At 32.4% G+C, this 20,734-nt stretch overlaps 1 pseudogene; it reads left to right on the top strand.

The window, feature by feature from the left end:
• The first annotated feature begins 11,707 nt into the window (after positions 1 to 11,707).
• Positions 11,708 to 19,148, top strand: LOC133034341 (uncharacterized; annotated as a pseudogene).
• The last annotated feature ends 1,586 nt before the right edge of the window (positions 19,149 to 20,734 follow it).

Below are 20,734 nucleotides of genomic sequence, written 5' to 3'. Positions count from 1 at the left end.
TCCCCAAACTCTAGAGAATGAAGAATTAAAGAAGAAAGTGGCCCAGTACAGCTTTTTCTCTGACGAGGAGCTGAAAGTTGAAAGCGTGGGGTCACCACGAAACTACTTCGTGAACACGGGCTAATTGTTGGGTTCTAGAGCATTGACAATGTAAGTAAGTGGTAGGGGCTAGAGCCAAGCTTCTAAAGAGGCCAAGGAACAGATTGCCCTTAGTATTGTTGCGATAATAATAAAAGTTGTTAAGAAGGATGAACGCTTAGTGGGGGATTGGGCACACCACCATCCCAACCCTATGACAGAGAAATAGAAGATTGTAGAGAGGTTTGCCACTGAATACCCAGATGAAGATGCTCCTCGAGCTAGCACCTCCAGAAGAGGTAGTAATCCCTTCTGTGTGTTTTGTACCCCCAATCTCTATCAAATATCCCAGAGGGACTAAGGGGGGTTTGACAATTATTTTCTAAGTCTAGATACTCTTAAGTACCCCATGAAGACGTATATTAATAGGGTAGATGAGATTATTAGGATCCCAAGTAACCTAGAGTCATCTTTGGATACAATTAGAGTGGACCCATTTTTGACCATATCCTCCCCCACATCATCTGACACCCAGACAACCCCCAAGACCAAATGGAAGGATGGCCATGATCTTAGGAGGGCCACACATCGAAGGAACCACGAGGAATGAGTTGAAGCGCTACGCCAAAGACTTAGACCATGATGGAGAAATATGGGAAGTTAATCAGCTCTTGGCACAAAGACCACAACTTATGGACCAACCCATCACCTTTACGGAATAACACAATCACACATAAATGTGTTCGATAGCATTTTATCCACCTCCTTTTCCAAGGCATCTGACTTCACCGAATCCAAAGGATGCCTCTTTTGTTAAACCGGAGGCATACCTTTGTTAACGTTCAAAACATGAGTGATGACATGCGGGCTTATTCTAGTCATATCTCCATGGCACCATGTAAAGACATCTGCTGACTCTTTGATGGTGGTTATGATTTTGCTCCTTTCATCAGGGCCTAAGCCTTTTCCTAAGCGGATAACTTTAGTTGGATCTTGATCACAAATTCCTACTAACTTGATCTCTTCCATATGCTCTAATACAGTTTCGGAGCCAATGCGAGGATCTAATTCATCTTGACTCTCGGGCAAGAGTACATTGTTGGTCCCCTTGACCATGAAATGGCTTGTTGCACAACCACACTATAACATTTTTTTACTTCTCCTTAATGTTGGGTTTTATGCCCTAAATAAAACTCATTTCAATATAATCAGATTTACTTATTAATATAGATCAGAAATAACATTTAATGTTGCATGGTTCACATGATTTATTTCATGATTATATGTACATAATGGATAAATTCATCTGAAACCCTTTTCACATACTTGATCCTGTTTATTGTGTCGTCAACACATTGGAAAGTAAACATGACTATGTGAATAAAGTTTCCTAGATTTATCAGACATAGGGTTTTACTGATATGATAATCTACAACAAGAGTTTACTTGTATTTGGAGAAATACTATGTTCTTTCCAGAGCATTGGTTAAAGTAAAGCTCAGGTTGGATGCATGGAGTATGCATCGGAAGGGACCGATATTGAACTTTGACTTAGATTTATTAAACTTACCGTAATATCTATTCAAGTCAATATCGCCTAAGTTGATCCTAGATCAAATGATCTTAATCCTGATATGATTAGGCTCAATCTTGAAAGGCTATTCGTGTTCTTTGATTTGTTAGTTAAGCCTACTTTTAGGTCAGGGTGATACGTACTTTTTGGGAACACGGTAGTGCAATTGAGTGGGAGCGCTATCATAAACATGGAATCTATAGCTTCATACGGCGAATAGTAAGCAAAGGATGATCTCCTTCGAGCTTGACCAAACGAACATAAATGGTGGAGTACTCATTTCACATTAGCTGAAATATCATTTATACGGGGTCAAGTGTTTTAAGGAATAAATACATTGTAGGGTGTAACGGTAATTTAATCCCTTTACAGTGTAGATCATTCATATAGAGGATCATTGATCACATTAGGATTATAACAATGGATAACTAATGATGTGTCTATATGGTGGAACATATAGAGCATTCTATATGCGAGAGTGCAATTCTAAGTTCTATGCGTGGATTCAACGAAGAATTAATAAGTTAGTGAATTTTAGTGTTAAATTCTTGATCTACTTATTGGAAGCTCGGTTATATAGACCCATGGTCCCCCCACTAGTTGAGATAATATTGCTTGTAAGACTCATGTAATTGGTTTTGATTAATCAATTATAATTCTCAAATTAGACTATGTCTATTTGTGAATTTTTCACTAAGTAAGGGCGAAATTGTAAAGAAAGAGTTTATAGGGGCATATTTGTTAATTATGATACTTTGTATGGTTCAATTAATGAATATGATAAATGACAATATTATTTAATAATTATTTATAGTTATTAAATAGTTAGAATTGGCATTTAAATGGTTGAATTAGGAAATTGGCATTTTTGAGAAAATCAGATACAAAAGGTGTTAAAATTGCAAAATTGCAAAAAGCAAGGCCCAATCCACTAAGTTTAGGGCCAGCCACTTTTGTAGGAAATTTAAACTGATTTTTTCATTATTTTAATGCCATATAATTCAAATCTAACCCTAGTAGGAATGCTATAAATAGATAGTGAAGGCTTCAGGAAAATTACACTTTTCTTCGACTTTTCTATTCGGAAAAGCTGAGCCTTCTCTCTCCCTATCTTTAGGCGACCACTCTCTCTCTCTTCTTCCTTGATAATTTCGAAATCCTTAGTGTATGAGTAGTGCCCACACACATCAAGTGATACCTCAATCATAGTGAGGAAGATCGTGAAGAAAGATCATCAGCAAAGGAGCTTCAGCATCAAAGATTCGAGAGAAAGAGATCCGAGTTCGGATATTGATAATGCTCTGCTACGAAAGGAATCAAGGGCTAGATATACTGAACGGAAGGAGTCATTATATTCGCTGCACCCAATGTAAGGTTTCTTAAACTTTATATGTGTTTATTTCATCGTTTTAGAAAGTTCATATTTAGGATGTTAATAAACATACTTGTGAGTAGATCTAAGATCCTGGTAAAATAATTTCCAACAACTGGTATCAGAGCCATGGTAATTGATTTACTTACATGTAATTTGGACTTTAAAACGATTGTTTGTATGTTCTTTGGATGGTATCATGTTGTATTGAGTGTTATTTGATGATTGATTGATGATTGTGAAATTTTCGTGAAAAATAATTGTTATTTCGGTTCTGGCATTATTTTTATTGGATAGTATGGAAAAAATTAAGCAAGTTAGCCTTTTACAGAACTCAATTTGGATTTTATTTGAATTAGTTATGATTTTTTGAAGATTTGACAAAATCGGAAATTTTGTCTTGATAGTTTCACGCGATCGCAGAACTGTCCGTACAGTTTCGAATTTTTCAATTTTCTTCAATTTTTCATACTTTTTCATGGAATTAACTTCCAATTTTTTGTATGGTTTTGTATATATACTATTACTATTCCTAATTCAATTCTAATTATCATTTTGAATTAATTTAAATTTTTTAATTTAATTCAAGATATTAGTGTAATTTGAATTTGAATAGAATTAGTATTTATCTTTTTGCTTAAAAATCTATCTTATTTTTAAATTTGATTATATTTTTTTTTAAATTTAAGGTCAGATATTTTAAGATATTTATAATATCTTTTAAGATATTTAAAAATATCTTATCTTTTAAGATTTTTTAATTAAATCTTTTTAGATATTTTGACCATATTTAAATTTAAAATAAGATATTTATAATTATGTAATTTTTAAATGATATAAGATATTTTGCTAATTTTTTAAATTTTGTTATTTTATTTATTTAAATTAAATTTAAAATTTGAAAAAGATATTTATTTATCTTTTCTAATTTTTTATTTAATTTTTATTTATAAAATAACATTTAAAATTTAAAAGTAGTTAGCAAATTTTTTTTGAAATGATATTTAGGTTGGTTGAAACCTAATTTTTCAAAAATTGTAGGTTTAATTTTAAATTTTAATTTTTTAAAAAAAATTTCGAATTTTTCAAATTTTTTTTTTTTAAATTTTTCGAAAAATTATTTTTTATTTAATTAATTATTTTCGAAATTAAATATTTAATTTAAAATTAAATAAATCCTACATCCAACTATCCAACTAACCTTGTTGCAGGAGTATGTGTTTTAGCTTATGTGTAAGTTTTTAAAACCTATTATTACTTGATTGCAAATAGCCATGGTTACTTTTTGCCAGATCTAATGATACGATGGCTCCATAGTCAAGAATAATAATTTGTAACGGTATATTTACAATCTTCTTTCATCTGTGTATGACCTAGCAACATGATAGGACCCATCCAAAGTGTGCCTGTGTGAGCCTATGTGTTTAATTTTATTATAGATGCATATAGGTTAATGTTGCTAAATAAAATGTCATAGTCATTGATAGATTTTATTTAGGCCCATTTAGTTTTGGGCTTATTCAATTAATAACAGTTGTTCTTATTAAGGTTAAATTCCTCTCTTTTGGGCCTTGTGTGAGAGTTGGGAGCCATAGAAGTGGGTACGACATACTGAACCCAGCACCCCCTCACACAAACCACCCCAATTGTGAAGGCCCATTTGCCTGATTTGAATGACTGTACTAGGTTAATTAAACTAGTTTAACCTAATAAAATTGATTAGCAACATAATTAATTTCATTTATTTTGAAATTAATTTAAGAAAAATATAGTTTAAGGAATTTTTTATTCTAAGCTAAACTATATGTATTTTCTTGTATTTAATTAAATATAGAATTATAACCATCTAGATTCTTTCTGGAACTTAATTTAAATTTTTCATTAAATATTCTTATTTAAGTTGATATTTAGTTATCTACAACTAACCAACTTAAATCTGAATATCTTTTGAATTTCAAATTTCAAAATTAAGTTGAGGAATTTTAGGCATTGGTTATTAAGATTCTTTAGATATTTTTAAGTTAATATCTTTTCAAATATTAACTTAAAATGGAATATTTTTCAAATTAAGTGGTTACAACTTAATTTTTGATATTTAATTAAATTTAAATTTGAAAATATTTAAGTTCTAGATTTTTCTATTACAACTTAAATTAGATATTTTTCAAATTTTGTGGAAAAGATACTTAGTCAAATAAGATATTTTCTAGATAGTTATTTCTAGACTACTTATTATTTCTAATATTAAATAGGAAAATATTATAAATTGTGAAATTAATTATTTATATAATTAATTTTGGTACAATTTATTTTAAGAATATTTTTCCTAGTATTAAACTAGAGATTAATAATTAAGCCTTCTCTACACTTAATTATTTATTTCTTGAATTTAATACATTTAATTAATTTGAAAATAAAATATCTAAGTTGATTTAATCATCATACTTAAATATTTCTTTTTTCATGACATTTAATTAAATAGAAAATTATTTTTAGTTGAAATTTATTTTTTCAACTAAATTTAAATAATTTTCAAAATATATTTTTTTTATTTTATTAATCAATTTTCGAAATTGCATTTCTTAAATGCTAGAATTTCGAATTTTATCTTGAAAAATAGATTAAGTTGTCAATTAATTATTTATTTTAATTAATTCTTGGATCAACTTAAATCAATGATTTTTTCATTTATTGATTAATTTAAAATAAATTAAATTAAAGTATATTATTAGAAATTGAATTAATTAGTCAAAGAAAAATCTAGATAGATGATATTTTTGCTTGAAGTATTTTTCTAGTGTATTTAATTAAATAGAAAATTAATATTTAAGTTGATTTTCATCATCATACTTAAATATTTAAATTTTTCTTATATATTTAATTAAATAGGAAAATTATATTTTTTGTTGTAAATTAATTTTATTAATTAATTTTGGGCCAACATTAAATTAGAATAATTTTTCCAGGATTTATTTTTTATTTTAATATGCATTTTTCGAAAATTGTATTCTTATATACTTTAATTTTTCGAAATGCAATATATATTTATAGAAAATTAAATTTGAGTTGTAAATTAATTTAAATTAATTTTGTAACAACTTAAATTGAATATTTTTCTAAATATTTATTGGAAATTATTACTAAGATGGAAATAATTCATGTTATTTTCATATCCATCTAAGTAAAATTTATAAATATTAAATTAAAATTTATATTTAGAATTTTTCATTCTAAATTGGAAATTTTAATTAAATAAATATATATTTAAAATAAATAGAATAAATAAGGAGAATCAAAGAAAATACAACTCACTTTAAATAATGAGCTTGATTATTATTAAGATATTCGATCTCCATTGTTGGTCTTACAAAAGTTAAATGTTTTCAATATAACCTCGAGACGCTAGACTTCGTCCCCCTATGGATGGTTATTCGTTGAACGCATTTAACACCGTAAGATTTCATTTGATAAGTGTTTTGTAAGTTTTCGTCTCTATTAGACTCTCCCTACGGTGACTACTTAGAGATAAACTTATGAAACATGAAACAATGGTAGAGGCTCATGAAATGAGAATAACCTTGACTCTCGCCTACGGGACAACGTTGGATTCTTATTTTGATCGAATAAAAGGTTGCTAGAATGGTTTCTATTTTAGATGAGCTGACAACTCTATTCAATAAATGATGCTTTGACTCTCGCCTAGGGACCTTTGTATCGGTTTGTTGAAAACCTTGGAAATTATTTAGGATTGTATGTTTTAGTATTTTCACTAGTCATTCCTACTTGCTATATGTTTATAATTTACGAATTGTGTATGAATTTATATTGAACCATGTTATTTTACGTTATTAAGTTGTAGTTTAATTTCGAATCTTCATTGTTGGTCTAACTTGGCTTGTTTATCTAATGAGATAAATCCCTAGTGGATTTTCACCATTAGACATACATAATAGTGTTAGATTTCGAAAGATAAATATTGTACATGCGACATCTAGCTGTTCATCAATTGATGACACCTTAGACTAGTATTTTTACGATATGAAACAAGAAGATTATATAAATAAGATTACTTTGACTTTCGCTAATCGAAGCATCGTTGGATTCTTATTTTAAACGAAATTATCCTAATTCCTCTTAGCTTATTCATTTCGAATTAGCTCAATAACATATCATTGGATGAATGGTCTATGAATCATTTCATGTCATTATATTTTCTCTTAAGAAATTAAATGACGCATATGATTATAACCCCGAAATTCTATTCCCAATTGATATAAATCCTCAATCTTAGAAATCTCCTACTTGTATGGGCAAATCTGACTTAGAGTTTGTATTAGTAGTGGTGGTCCAAGAAAGAATTACTCATTAAATTTGGTTGAATTTAAGTCTTTGACTTTAATTTTAGATTCCAAATAGAAATTTTCTTAAATTTCTAATTCCGAATACAATACGATTACACTTTCTCAAGTGTTTAATATCCATCTTTTATTAATGGATTAAAGCTTGTATGGAATGTGAGTTAGGTGATTCGTGACCAGGATCCACTTGAAGTATTCTAAGAACTCTTTGATGTAACTAAACCTATGTCATCATAGACACTACCACATTTTCTTAATCTATGGCATTTGTATCTTGTTCATAGTGGATTTGACAAGATCAATCTCTGCAAAGAGTTAATATGCCTATATCCACTGAAAGTAGTTCATCTCATTCGCAGATGAATGTACATTCAGAGGTGGATATGAGTTTTTCGTTGTATTCTTAAAACGATAATTCTAGATTATACCTTATGCAAAGAAATTTGAAATGTTTGAAAAATTTCATTAATTTCTAGCAATGGTTAAACACCATTAAGGTAAGTGGTTAAAGATCTTGCGAACTGATAGGGGTGGAGAAATAGTTAGTAGATATGCAGTTCAAAGATCATTAAATTGATATTTGAATTATATCCAAACTTACCTCCCCAGAAATTTCGAGTTGCATGTTGATGATTAGTTACTAGTCGTTGCCTAATTCCTTCTATGGTAATACAATTTCAGAATGATGTAATGGTTGTATACTTAATGTAAATCATTACTAGATTCATGGATAACCTAATCAAATCTTAAGAAAGGCTAGAACTGTTAACCATGGTTTGTTAGCTATTCTAAGTGATTAGGGGTGGACCATCCCATTGTCAATAGATAAGAAAGTGTTTGTTCAAACAAATACTACTTTTCTAAGAAAATGACTAAGTCCGGAAAAACAAGTAGCAAATAAAGGAGATACTTAATTCTTGATTCCAAAAGTGTTCTATCATCTTATATGACATATGATGATCCCACTGCCTCTGTTGTCTTGTCACAACCGAAGAGATCAATACCATTTAGTTTTCTTAGACATAATTCACGGTACCTTGTCGTAGTGGGAGAGTTTCTAGGAACTCACCTTCTTATGACTTGGGAGACACTAGTGATTAAAATCCATTGTGAGTTTAAACAAGTAATGGATTGTCAAGATAAGAAACTAAGAAGAAAGCCAATAGAACTATGGTTTAATCCATTCACATGGAGTAACCTAAAGTTTTCTATTACAAGGACATAAAAGGAAATTTTCGTTTATAAGTCCATTCAATGGACTTAACAAAACTTCCTGTTCCTAGTATTATAGGTTTGAGTTTATCTAAACCTATGGCTTGTGGTATACCTGGTAATTACTTACTCTAATGCAAGCAACTTACTTTAGTAAGATGCTGAAGCATTTTCTTTCTAATGGCAATCTATAGAAGCTTCACAACTTCTTAGGCATAGATTTTATTTATCTAAGGGAAAGTCTCAACTATTCCAGAAAAGATAAAGCCATGGAAAAATTTCTTATATCAACAGTGAGAGGTCTTAGATATGCTTTTGTATGCCTTAGACCAGACACCTGCTGTTGAGTGGGAGTAATGAATAGGTATCAGATTAATCCAGGAGAAGAACATTGGAAGACAATCAAGTAAATCTTAAGATAAAGAAGAGGAACTATATGTTAGTCTATAAGGGTGTGTTTAAAACTCTTAGACTACACCATATCGATTTCGAAAATTGCCTATGTGCTAGTAAATCTTTACGATAAGATGGTGGTTACTGCGGGGGTGGAATAGTGATTTTGGAGAAGTGTAAAAACCTATACGAAGTCTTTAGGTCTACCGAAAGGGACCGAATGTTAAAGCTGCAGGGAAAGTTACTTATTCGATCTAAGGAAAGTTCTATACATCTTTGGCACCATTCCAAATTGCCTTAAACTACTAGTGTTAATTTCCTGATTAACCAAAAGTAGTTGCCAAAGGTATAGAATCCAGTATCCCAAGAGAGTAAACATATAGAGAGGAATTTCACATTATCAATGATTTTGTGATTAAAGGAAGAGTAATGGTGGAGAAAAGGTTGTGGTTAATTCAACCTTTCAGATCCTATTACGAGGAGTTTACTACTACTACACTTGATTTGTATATCAAGGTGTTGAGATTATTTGAAACGCACTTTTTGTTTTATATTAGTGCAAGTGGGAGTTTGTTGGGTTTTATGCCCTAAATAAAACTCATTTCAATATAATCAGATTTACTTATTAATATAGATCAGAAATAACATTTAATGTTGCATGGTTCACATGATTTATTTCATGATTATATGTACATAATGGATAAATTCATCTGAAACCCTTTTCACATACTTGATCCTGTTTATTGTGTCGTCAACACATTGGAAAGTAAACATGACTATGTGAATAAAGTTTCCTAGATTTATCAGACATAGGGTTTTGCTGATATGATAATCTACAACAAGAGTTTACTTGTATTTGGAGAAATACTATGTTCTTTCCGAGCATTGGTTAAAGTAAAGCTCGGGTTGGATGCATGGAGTATGCATCGGAAGGGACCAGATATTGAACTTTGACTTAGATTTATTAAACTTACCGTAATATCTATTCAAGTCAATATCGCCTAAGTTGATCCTAGATCAAATGATCTTAATCCTGATATGATTAGGCTCAATCTTGAAAGGCTATTCGTGTTCTTTGATTTGTTAGTTAAGCCTACTTTTAGGTCAGGGTGATACGTACTTTTTGGGAACACGGTAGTGCAATTGAGTGGGAGCGCTATCATAAACATGGAATCTATAGCTTCTATCTGGCGAATAGTAAGCAAAGGATGATCTCCTTCGAGCTTGACCAAACGAACATAAATGGTGGAGTACTCATTTCACATTAGTTGAAATATCATTTATACGGGGTCAAGTGTTTTAAGGAATAAATACATTGTAGGGTGTAACGGTAATTTAATCCCTTTACAATGTAGATCATTCATATAGAGGATCATTGATCACATTAGGATTATAACAATGGATAACTAATGATGTGTCTATATGGTGGAACATATAGAGCATTCTATATACTGAGAGTGCAATTCTAAGTTCTATGCGTGGATTCAACGAAGAATTAATAAGTTAGTGAATTTTAGTGTTAAATTCTTGATCTACTTATTGGAAGCTCGGTTATATAGACCCATGGTCCCCCCACTAGTTGAGATAATATTGCTTGTAAGACTCATGTAATTGGTTTTGATTAATCAATTATAATTCTCAAATTAGACTATGTCTATTTGTGAATTTTTCACTAAGTAAGGGCGAAATTGTAAAGAAAGAGTTTATAGGGGCATATTTGTTAATTATGATACTTTGTATGGTTCAATTAATGAATATGATAAATGACAATATTATTTAATAATTATTTATAGTTATTAAATAGTTAGAATTGGCATTTAAATGGTTGAATTAGGAAATTGGCATTTTTGAGAAAATCAGATACAAAAGGTGTTAAAATTGCAAAATTGCAAAAAGCAAGGCCCAATCCACTAAGTTTAGGGCCAGCCACTTTTGTAGGAAATTTAAACTGATTTTTTCATTATTTTAATGCCATATAATTCAAATCTAACCCTAGTAGGAATGCTATAAATAGATAGTGAAGGCTTCAGGAAAATTACACTATTCTTCTGACTTTTTCTATTCAGAAAAACTGAGCCTTCTCTCTCCCTATCTTTAGCTGACCACTCTCTCTCTCTTCTTCCTTGATAATTTCGAAATCCTTAGTGTATGAGTAGTGCCCACACACATCAAGTGATACCTCAATCATAGTGAGGAAGATCGTGAAGAAAGATCATCAGCAAAGGAGCTTCAGCATCAAAGATTCAGAGAAAGAGATCCAGGTTCAGATATTGATAATGCTCTGCTACAGAAAGGAATCAAGGGCTAGATATCTGAACGGAAGGAGTCATTATATTCCGCTGCACCCAATGTAAGGTTTCTTAAACTTTATATGTGTTTATTTCATCGTTTTAGAAAGTTCATATTTAGGATGTTAATAAACATACTTGTGAGTAGATCTAAGATCCTGGTAAAATAATTTCCAACACTTAATTCCTACCGATAGTTCCCACTCCTTTTGCTTGTGTGGGAAACTTAAGGCATAGGTGCTTGATGGAGGCAATAGCTCCAAAGTCCACCAAAGTCGGACGTCCCAAAATTGCATAATAACTCGTGGAGCAGTTTGCTACCACGAAGGTGCAATACCTGAACGTGCTTTGGGGGGTGTCCGAACACAAAGTTATGGGGAGTCTTACCTTTCCCATAGGAACAAGAGTACTCTTATAGAAGAAGATTGCCCAAATGGTGGATGCCACCTCCTGTTTCAAGCTGTTATCTTTTATGGGCTCATACTCTGGGTATAACCAGATCAAAATGCATGTGGCAGACCAAGAATGTGCTAGCTTCAGAACCGACAATGGGGTATACTACTACCTAGTCATGCCATTTGGATTAAAGAATGTAGGAGCCACATATCAGCGTATGGTAAACCGGATGTTCAAAAACCTGCTGGGAAGGAATATGAAAGTCTATGTGGATGATATGTTAGTCGAATCCAAGATAAGCAAGGGTCATTTAGAGCATATAAAATAGTATTTTAAGGTGGTAAGAAAGTATGGGATGAAGCTCAATCCCAAAAAAATGCACCTTTAGCGTCAAATCAGGGAAGTTTCTAGGATTTATATTAAGTCAGTGAGGAATAGAGGTAAATCTAGAAAAAATACAAGCTTTTCTAGATATTATTTTTTGTTTTGTTTTGATATTATTTTTTTTTATAAAATAATAGTCTTGACATTTTTGACACAAAAATAATTGACTCCTTATTTAGATTCCATATAGTGGTTATTTTATCCTTAAAAAAAAAGAATATAATGGTTATTTTATTAAAAAAATTATATAAAATATAATTTTTACAAAATGAAATTATAAAATAATATACTTCACCATTTATATAAATATAGAATAATTCTATGATGTACATACACTTTTTTAACCACTCATTAATATAATTTTTTAGAGTCAACATTCTTTATCATGTAATTGTATGTAGTATATTAGATTTTCTATTTTTTTAAGAAAAATATGACACCAAAATAAAAAATAAAAAAAAAGTTAAAACTTCTATTAATTATTAAATAAATTAAGTTTATATTTGAAAAAAAAAAGTAATAAAAACTAAGTTTTTGTCATCATTAATCTATTTTTCTCATTTTCTCCCTTTTTCATCTTCATCTTCCAAAATTAGAACACATCTCCAGATCAGAAATCTTTTAGATTGTAGAATTTAGGAAACCAAATCCATACCAAGGAAAGAAAGATTTCAAAAAGTCAATTGTCGTCCACTGTCAAATCTCAAAGTTCTAAATTTTACGAAGGCATAGGGAGATAAGTCAATTGTCTCTGCCATTGTTAATAACATGGTAAAATCCTGCTTTATCTTCTAAAGCCATACATATATAACTTCTCTTCTCATTATACCTTGAAAATTCCAAGCATTAATGGAAGTGGTGTGATGGAGGCCATTGCTTTCGTTAACCCTAGTCTTAGCTCTTATTATTCACAAATAATCGATCTCAACTCCATCATGCAAGACTGTTCTCACTCACAAATCTAAATTCGAATTCAGATTCACCCAAGAAAATTACCCCGATGGCCTCAACGTCATGATGGTAGCTAATCTATTCCCTATGGGCTCCGACTCTACTTTCGTCAATTAACTTTTCTCAAATTAATTGTAATGCCCTATGCATAGTGTTGACTTCGCTTTTAGCCAACGACAATGAGTCTTTTTGATAAGCGATAAACGATATGTCGTAATGAGAATATATAATAAAGCAATAATAAGACACATAAATTTTATAGAGGTTTAGCCCCGAGCAGTTCGGTAATAGCCTAATCCTCGTTATTTGTATTGACTTAAGAACAAGGAAGGAGTTTCCTTTTCTTATAGCTCTTACAATAGTATCTCTGAATATATAATTCTTAGATAATAATATAGCCTTAGCTTACTGCGTATCGGCTTATAATTTCTCGGTCCTTTGCCCAGTGAACATTCCTCACTATTTATAGGGCTGGAAACTTGAAAAGGAAGAGTTTCCTCTCTCGTTACAATGCGCATAAACAGAAAGATCGTGTGATCAATGCTGAATGCAAGGATCGTGGGATTGAGGTTGAATACACCGATAGTGGGATCATGTGTGTGCCACATCCATGTAAGTTGATCCCTGAGTTGTAGGGATTGAGCTGGTGACTCATGATGCGTTAAGCTGAATTCGCTAAGTGTTGATCATTCTGCACGGCTCGTTGAATATTCCATTCTAGATGTGCCAGCGAGGCATCTTGCTCGGCATATCGTTTCGAGCAGATGCTCCAAGTGGAGTCCACGTGTCACCATTCTCGTGATGCCACGTCAGAGTTCCAAATTTGGGATAACATTTGCTCCCCAAGTCTGTACGGGATATGCCGAGCAAATATGCCGACCAGGAATACTCAGCAGATTAAAGAACGACTATGTTCGAAGAAAATTCGAAACTCAAGAAGTCATAAAGTTTTCTTGAGTTAGGGCAAAAAAGTTCATGAAACTTGGAATAAGTAAGATGGAAGACAAACACAATGCAGTTCAAAATAAGCTCTACTGCAGAAAGTTAACATAAGGACGTGGAAAAGAAGAGTCGCAGAAGTTTCTAACCCTAGGGTTTCCTAAGCATTCTTTCTACAGCATAGTTACATTCAAAGCACAAACATGCAAAGGAAAGAATAAAGGAAATCAGAAACTTACTCAAAGATTCGAATGTCCGAGTTCAAGCAAGCCAGCAATCGTCTGTAGGCACTTCGACAACTTTAAAGCCAAAAAACTCTATCTTTTCGCTTTGAAGTTTACTTAACAATGAAGGGTGATAAAATGAGTAATGCGCCAGTACTTTGAGTATTTATAGGCAAAAAGGTTAACTGCATACAAAGGAACCTTAGACGCCTCGACTTCCCGCCTCAAAAGCGAATATGGAAAATCTAAAGTAATCGAGTGCAACCGTCAACCGTGGAGAGAGAAATTCGAATTTTCAAAATATTAATTGTCAGAGCATTAATTAGCAGAGAAGGGACGCCCAGTCAGCTTCACATCGAGTCGCGAACGGTCATGCTCGACACGTGTCCCCATCCAAAGGTAGAGCCAGCTCGGAATAAGTCTACACGCCACCTCGGAGGTCCCGTACAGACTTGGGGGCAAATGTTATCCCAAATTTGGCACTCTGACGTGGCATCACGAGAATGGTGACACGTGGACTCCACTTGGAGCATCTGCTCGGAACGATATGCCGAGCAGGATGCCTCGCTGGCACAACTAGAATGGAATATTCAACGAGCCGTGCAGAATGATCAACACTTAGCGAATTCAGCTTAACGCATCATGAGTCACCAGCTCAATCCCTACAACTCAGGGATCAACTTACGTGGATGTGGCACACACACGATCCCACTATCGGTGTATTCAGCCTCAATCCCACGATCCTTGCATTCAGCATTGATCACACGATCTTTCTGTTTATGCGCATTGTAACGAGAGAGGAAACTCTTCCTCCTCAAGTTTCCAGTCTTATAAATAGTGAGGAATGTTCACTGGGCAAAGGACCGAGAAATTATAAGCCGATACGCAGTAAGCTAAGGCTATATTATTATCTAAGAATTATATATTCAGAGATACTATTGTAAGAGCTTTAAGAAAAGGAAACTCCTTCCTTGTTCTTAAGTCAATACAAATACAAGGATTAGACTATTACCAAACTTCTCGGGGCTGAACCTCTATAAAATTTTTGTGTCATATTATTGCTTTATTATATATTCTCATTACGACATATCGTTTATCGCTTATAAAAAAGACTCATTGTCGTTGGCTAAAAGCGAAGTCAACACATAGGAACGCTGCGTGTGTGATTTTATAAACTAGTTTAATACTAATAGATTAATTAATTGTTAAAAATCGTGATAATATTAAAACTTGACTAAAATAAAACACTAAAAACGGACATCATAACGGTGGTAAAAAAGGTATCCTGGGGATCCCTATTATTATAAAAAGTTTACAAAAGACTATGTACAATAATAATGAAAAACACAAAATCAAAATACACATCAAATACAGCCAGCCCAAAACAACTCATGGCGTCCCGGCACACAGGCTGATGAGGTCAATATTTACATTGTTGGAGAAGACTGTCATCTCATCGTGCTCTAACTTTTCCTTGTCCTTTTTGTACCACGAGCACCGTGAGTAACATAAACTCAGCAAGAAAAGTGATTAGAAAGGATAAATTCAATAAGTAATCATACATTTCATTATCATAAAATAATTACACCATAAAATTTAACAGTAGGTAATATAATCATCACAGAATTAGATATGCTCATATATATTTGTATTGCTTAATCAGGCAAGCCCGTGTCATAATGTAATATTATATATAATATGACTGCACCACCTAATTAGGTAGGCCCATGCTACAACCTGGCACCAATATATCGCATCTCCTAATCAGAGGATCCCGTACCTATGTTTGGTACTCATATGTCACTTACTCCCGTACCTATACCCAGTATGTTGCCAAGAATATTGCATCACCTAATCAGGTGAACTTGTACATTATGTTCATAGATCATCACATTATCATTGTCTAATCAAACAATCGATAATTTTAGGACCTTGCAAACAGCGATTTTGATTCATAGTCGTGACTTTATAACGGTTGCCCCACAGGTACAACCTAAATGTCAATATTCATATATCACATTACCTACTCAAGCAAGATTATGCCATGGCCTGACATTCATCATATATATACGTATATTGTATTGCCTAATCAAGTAAGCTCATGTCATAATCTAACATTCGTATACCGCATTGCCATATCAGGCTAGCTAAGCATATGCCATAACTTGGCACCATATTACCTAATCAGGTTTACTTATATATCACATTGCCTAATCAGGCAAGTCAATGATTACAAAACCTGTCATGCCATGTGGTACATTATACTTTTCTTACCTATAATCTAGATTCATGCATGTCGACCAATCCAAGTGGAGAAATACTTCCGATGATCTCGACCCTATGTCACAACAACAGTTTAATATATTGCTTAATAGTTACAAAGGATAACCTAGGGTTTCCTACCAAACCCCATAGTAGAAACACTAAAATAAAACTTATATTTTGGCTCTAAAATATATACCATATGGTAGCGCTCGTTGCAAGCTTTGAAACGGTATATAGAACATCCAAAACAAACACCGAGTGAAAAGTTATAACAAAAATACGATTTTTGATCACCTAATGTTGACCTTGCTTTTAGCCAATGACAATGAGTCAATTAATAAGCGATAAAAAATGTAATTAAGATAAGGTAAGAACAAATAAACAGTAAAGAACACAAGATTTTAAAGAGGTTCGACCCCTTTAGTTCGGTAATAGCCTACTCCCCTTGAATTGTATTAACTGAAGAACAAAGAATACAGTGTTTCCTCTCTTGAAGCTCTCACAATGAAATCTCTGAGTGGTTACTCTTAGATCTCTCTAAAGTAATTCTGTCAACCCCTATTCCAATGAGGATGGATTACTATATATAAGACTAAATGCATGAGGGAAGGTTTCCCTTTTACTTACAATATCTATAATTGGTAAGAACATAAATTACATATTTAGAATACATAAATTGAGGGATTCAGACAGCTTTCCATATCCCTTTGATACGATCCCTGGATTGTAGGGATTGCTTTTGTGCTCCACGATGCAAGTCTTTGAACTGCTAAGTCTTGATACGTTGTTCGGATCATCTACCCTTACCCTGCTCGGTCAGGCAGACTCTTTCCGTGCAGATGTATGCTAAGCTTTGTTCGGAATATCTCTTCAACCAAATGTAGGAAATAAGAGCCACGTGTCACCAGTATGTGCTGCCACGTCATAGTGCAAAAAATAAGATAACACCTAGGAATTTTCAAAAATGGTAGAACACAAAAATGCCAAATTTTACACTCATTGAAACACTCTTGAAACCTATCCAAATCATTCCAAACTTCACAGGACATTATATACCATAAATACTACCATCCTTGCGTAACAGAATTTAAAATTGAGTGCTTAAATGAAAAATGTCATTAATGTTTGGACTAAGCTTTAAAAAGTTTCAAACTCTATTTATAACTCAAAATCACATAAAATTCAAAAAGTAAACATCGAAACTAGTCACATAGCTACCAAAGAACAATTCTACGAAGTTAGAATCTCCATAACCACTCTAATTCATAAAGCCACTATATAAAACCAATCGTTTTTAGCTTAAAACGAAATTAAACCATACCTTACACTTTCTTTCTTCAAGAATTTGTTATCCTGCTACTACCGAAGCTTAGATTGCTAAGTTTTGAGTTAAAAATAAAAGAAAATGGATAAAGAAGAAAGTGAGTTTTGTTCGTACGATGGAATGAGGGTTTCATTTTGTAATGTTAAGTTTATAAACTTAAAACATATATATAAGCTTATTGTATAATGATAAGTTTTTATAATAAAATAAGTATTATAATTATATTATAACAATAATAATAACATGTTAATAATATAATATTAATATTAATAAAAACTTTATTATTAAGTAGTTATCTTATTATTTTTTAGCCACTAAGAAATCTTTAATTCTAGGGTATTTGGTCAACTTCGAGTACCCCAAAATACTCTGATATTTCTAAAATAAACTAATTTCAATAATTCCATCAATATTTCTAACTAAAACCGTTATGACATGTTTAGCCTCAAATCGGGTCTCTAGGGTCGCCGAACTTAAAGATATTTTTATTTCACAGATAACTCATATTATATCCACGTATTTTAAATAAATCTCCGTAATTAACAAATTATGCTTATTTATCCACTTATTGGGTCTTCAGGGTCCCCGAACCTAAAAATATTTTTATTTCACAAATAACTTACATTATATCTACATATTTCATTTAAATCTCCGTAATTAATTAATTACGCTCATTTATTCACTTATAGCAAATTTTATAATTTATGCTGAATTAAGTTAGCAAGATCATAATCCTACTCATTACTACTTAATTAACCCATAATATATAATAAATCTTAAATATTCATAATTAGGTTTTCAGAATATTACATTATTACATATCCAATTTTTTCAAGGTAAAGTCACTTTTTTTCATCTTCTTCTTATCTTATTTTTTAGTATTTTATTTGTTACTTAGTATAGAATTCTTATCAAAGTTTGGCGCCCAATATGCTGGTGGTTTTGGGAGATGTTTCAGCCATAGGTTGGGAATTGAATAGGCCAAAAATGGTAGTTAGTGCTCCACCAGTTTGACTAGCTGTTGGGTCCTTTTTTGAATCTTCCTCTTCACATCGTTCTTGGCAACCGGGATCTCAGGCGCTGCGGCAAGCTTAATCAAAAATCTATTAATTGGGTTGCAAGAGGTTTTTGGGTCTGGATTCGACAGGTTGTGGCACTTTTAAAATCAGTAATGTCAGCTTCGTTTCCCTCAATGTCATGGCTCTGCTTTGTGGTAATGATGGTTTGAGGTTTAGTGTGGAAAAGGTTATCGAGAGGGAGAATGTGGATGTCCGAACTGAAAGGGGAGCATTTTGAGGAAGTGGTGATCAATGTGTGAAAGATAGAGAAAGAAAGATGCTAGAAAAGATTAATTAATTGGAGGAGGTTAGAATATATTAGTAGTACGCAGAACTGGATTGGATTAGACAGACTACTTTGTCCAATTCAGTGTTTGGGCATGGTGTTGGAAATTATTTTACCAGGATCTTAGATCTACTCACAAGTATGTTGATTAACACCCTAAATATGAACTTTCTAAAACGATGAAATAAACACATATAAAGTTTAGGAAACCTTACATTGGGTGCAGCGGAATTAAATGACTCCTTCCGTTCAGATCTCTAAGCCTTGTATCCTTTCTGTCGCAAAGTATTATCAACATCTGAACCTTGATCTCTTTCTCTGAAACTTTGGTGCTGAAACTCCTTCTTGCTGAAAGTCTTTCTTCACGATCTTCCTCACTATGATTGAGGTATCACTTGCTGTGTGTGGGCACTGCTCTAATCACTAAGTGTTTCGAAATCTTAAGGAAGAAGAGAGAGAGAGAGAGAGGTCGGCCAAGAATAGAGAGAGAAAGGCTCAGGTTTTTCTGAATGAAAAGTCAGAAGTAAAAGTGTGTAATTTTCCTGAAGCCTTCACTATCTATTTATAGCATTCCACTAGGGTTAGGTTTGAATTATTTGGCATTAAAATAATGAAAATATCAGTTTGAAAAATCATCCCAAGTGGCCGACCATGTAGTGTAATGGGCCTTACTTGGATTTTGCAGTTTTCTCAATTCTGCATCTAATTTTCTCAAAAACGCCAATTTTCAAATTCAACCATTTAAATGCCAATTCTAACTATTTAATAACTATAAATAATTATTAAATAATATTATCATTTATCATATTTATTAATTGAACCATACAAAGTATCATAATTAACAAATATGCCCCTAATACTCTTTCTTTACAATTTCGCCCTTACTTAGTGAAAAAATTCACAAATAGACATAGTCTAATTTGAGAATTATAATTGATTAATCAAAACCAATTATATGAGTCTTACAAGCAATATTATCTCAACCAGTGGGGGGACCATGGGTCTATATAACCGAGCTTCCAATAAGCAGATCAAGAATTTATAACCTAAATTCACTGACTTATTAATTCTTCGTTGAATCCACGCATAGAACTTAGAATTGCACTCTCAGTATATAGAATGCTCTATATGTTCCACCATATAGACACATCATTAGTTATCCATTGTTATAATCCTAATTTGATCAATGATCCTCTATATGAATGATCTACACTATAAAGGGATTAGATTACTGTTACACCCTACAATGTATTTAATCCTTAAAACACTTAACCCCGTATAAATGATATTTCAGCTTATGTGAAATGAGATCTCCACCATTTATTTTCGTTTAGTCAAGCTCGAAGGAGATCATCCTTTGCTTACTATTCGCCAAATAGAAGCTATAGATTCCATGTTTATGTTAGCGCTCCCACTCAATTGCACTACCGTGTTCCCAAAATGTACGTATCACCCTGACCTAAAAGTAGGATTAACTAACAAATCAAAGAACACGAATAGCCTCTTGAGATCGAGCCTAATCATAACAGGATTAAGATCATTTGATCTAGGATCAACTAGGTGATATTGACTTGAATAGATATTACAGTAAGTTTAATAAATATAAGTCAAAGTTCAATATCGGTCCCTTCCG

This window comes from Cannabis sativa, chromosome 2 (genome assembly GCF_029168945.1).
Source record: "Cannabis sativa cultivar Pink pepper isolate KNU-18-1 chromosome 2, ASM2916894v1, whole genome shotgun sequence".
NCBI classification, from domain to species: Eukaryota; Viridiplantae; Streptophyta; class Magnoliopsida; order Rosales; family Cannabaceae; genus Cannabis; species Cannabis sativa.
The sequence above is the reverse complement of the archived record's forward strand: the minus strand, read 5'-3'. Positions and strand labels throughout refer to the sequence as shown.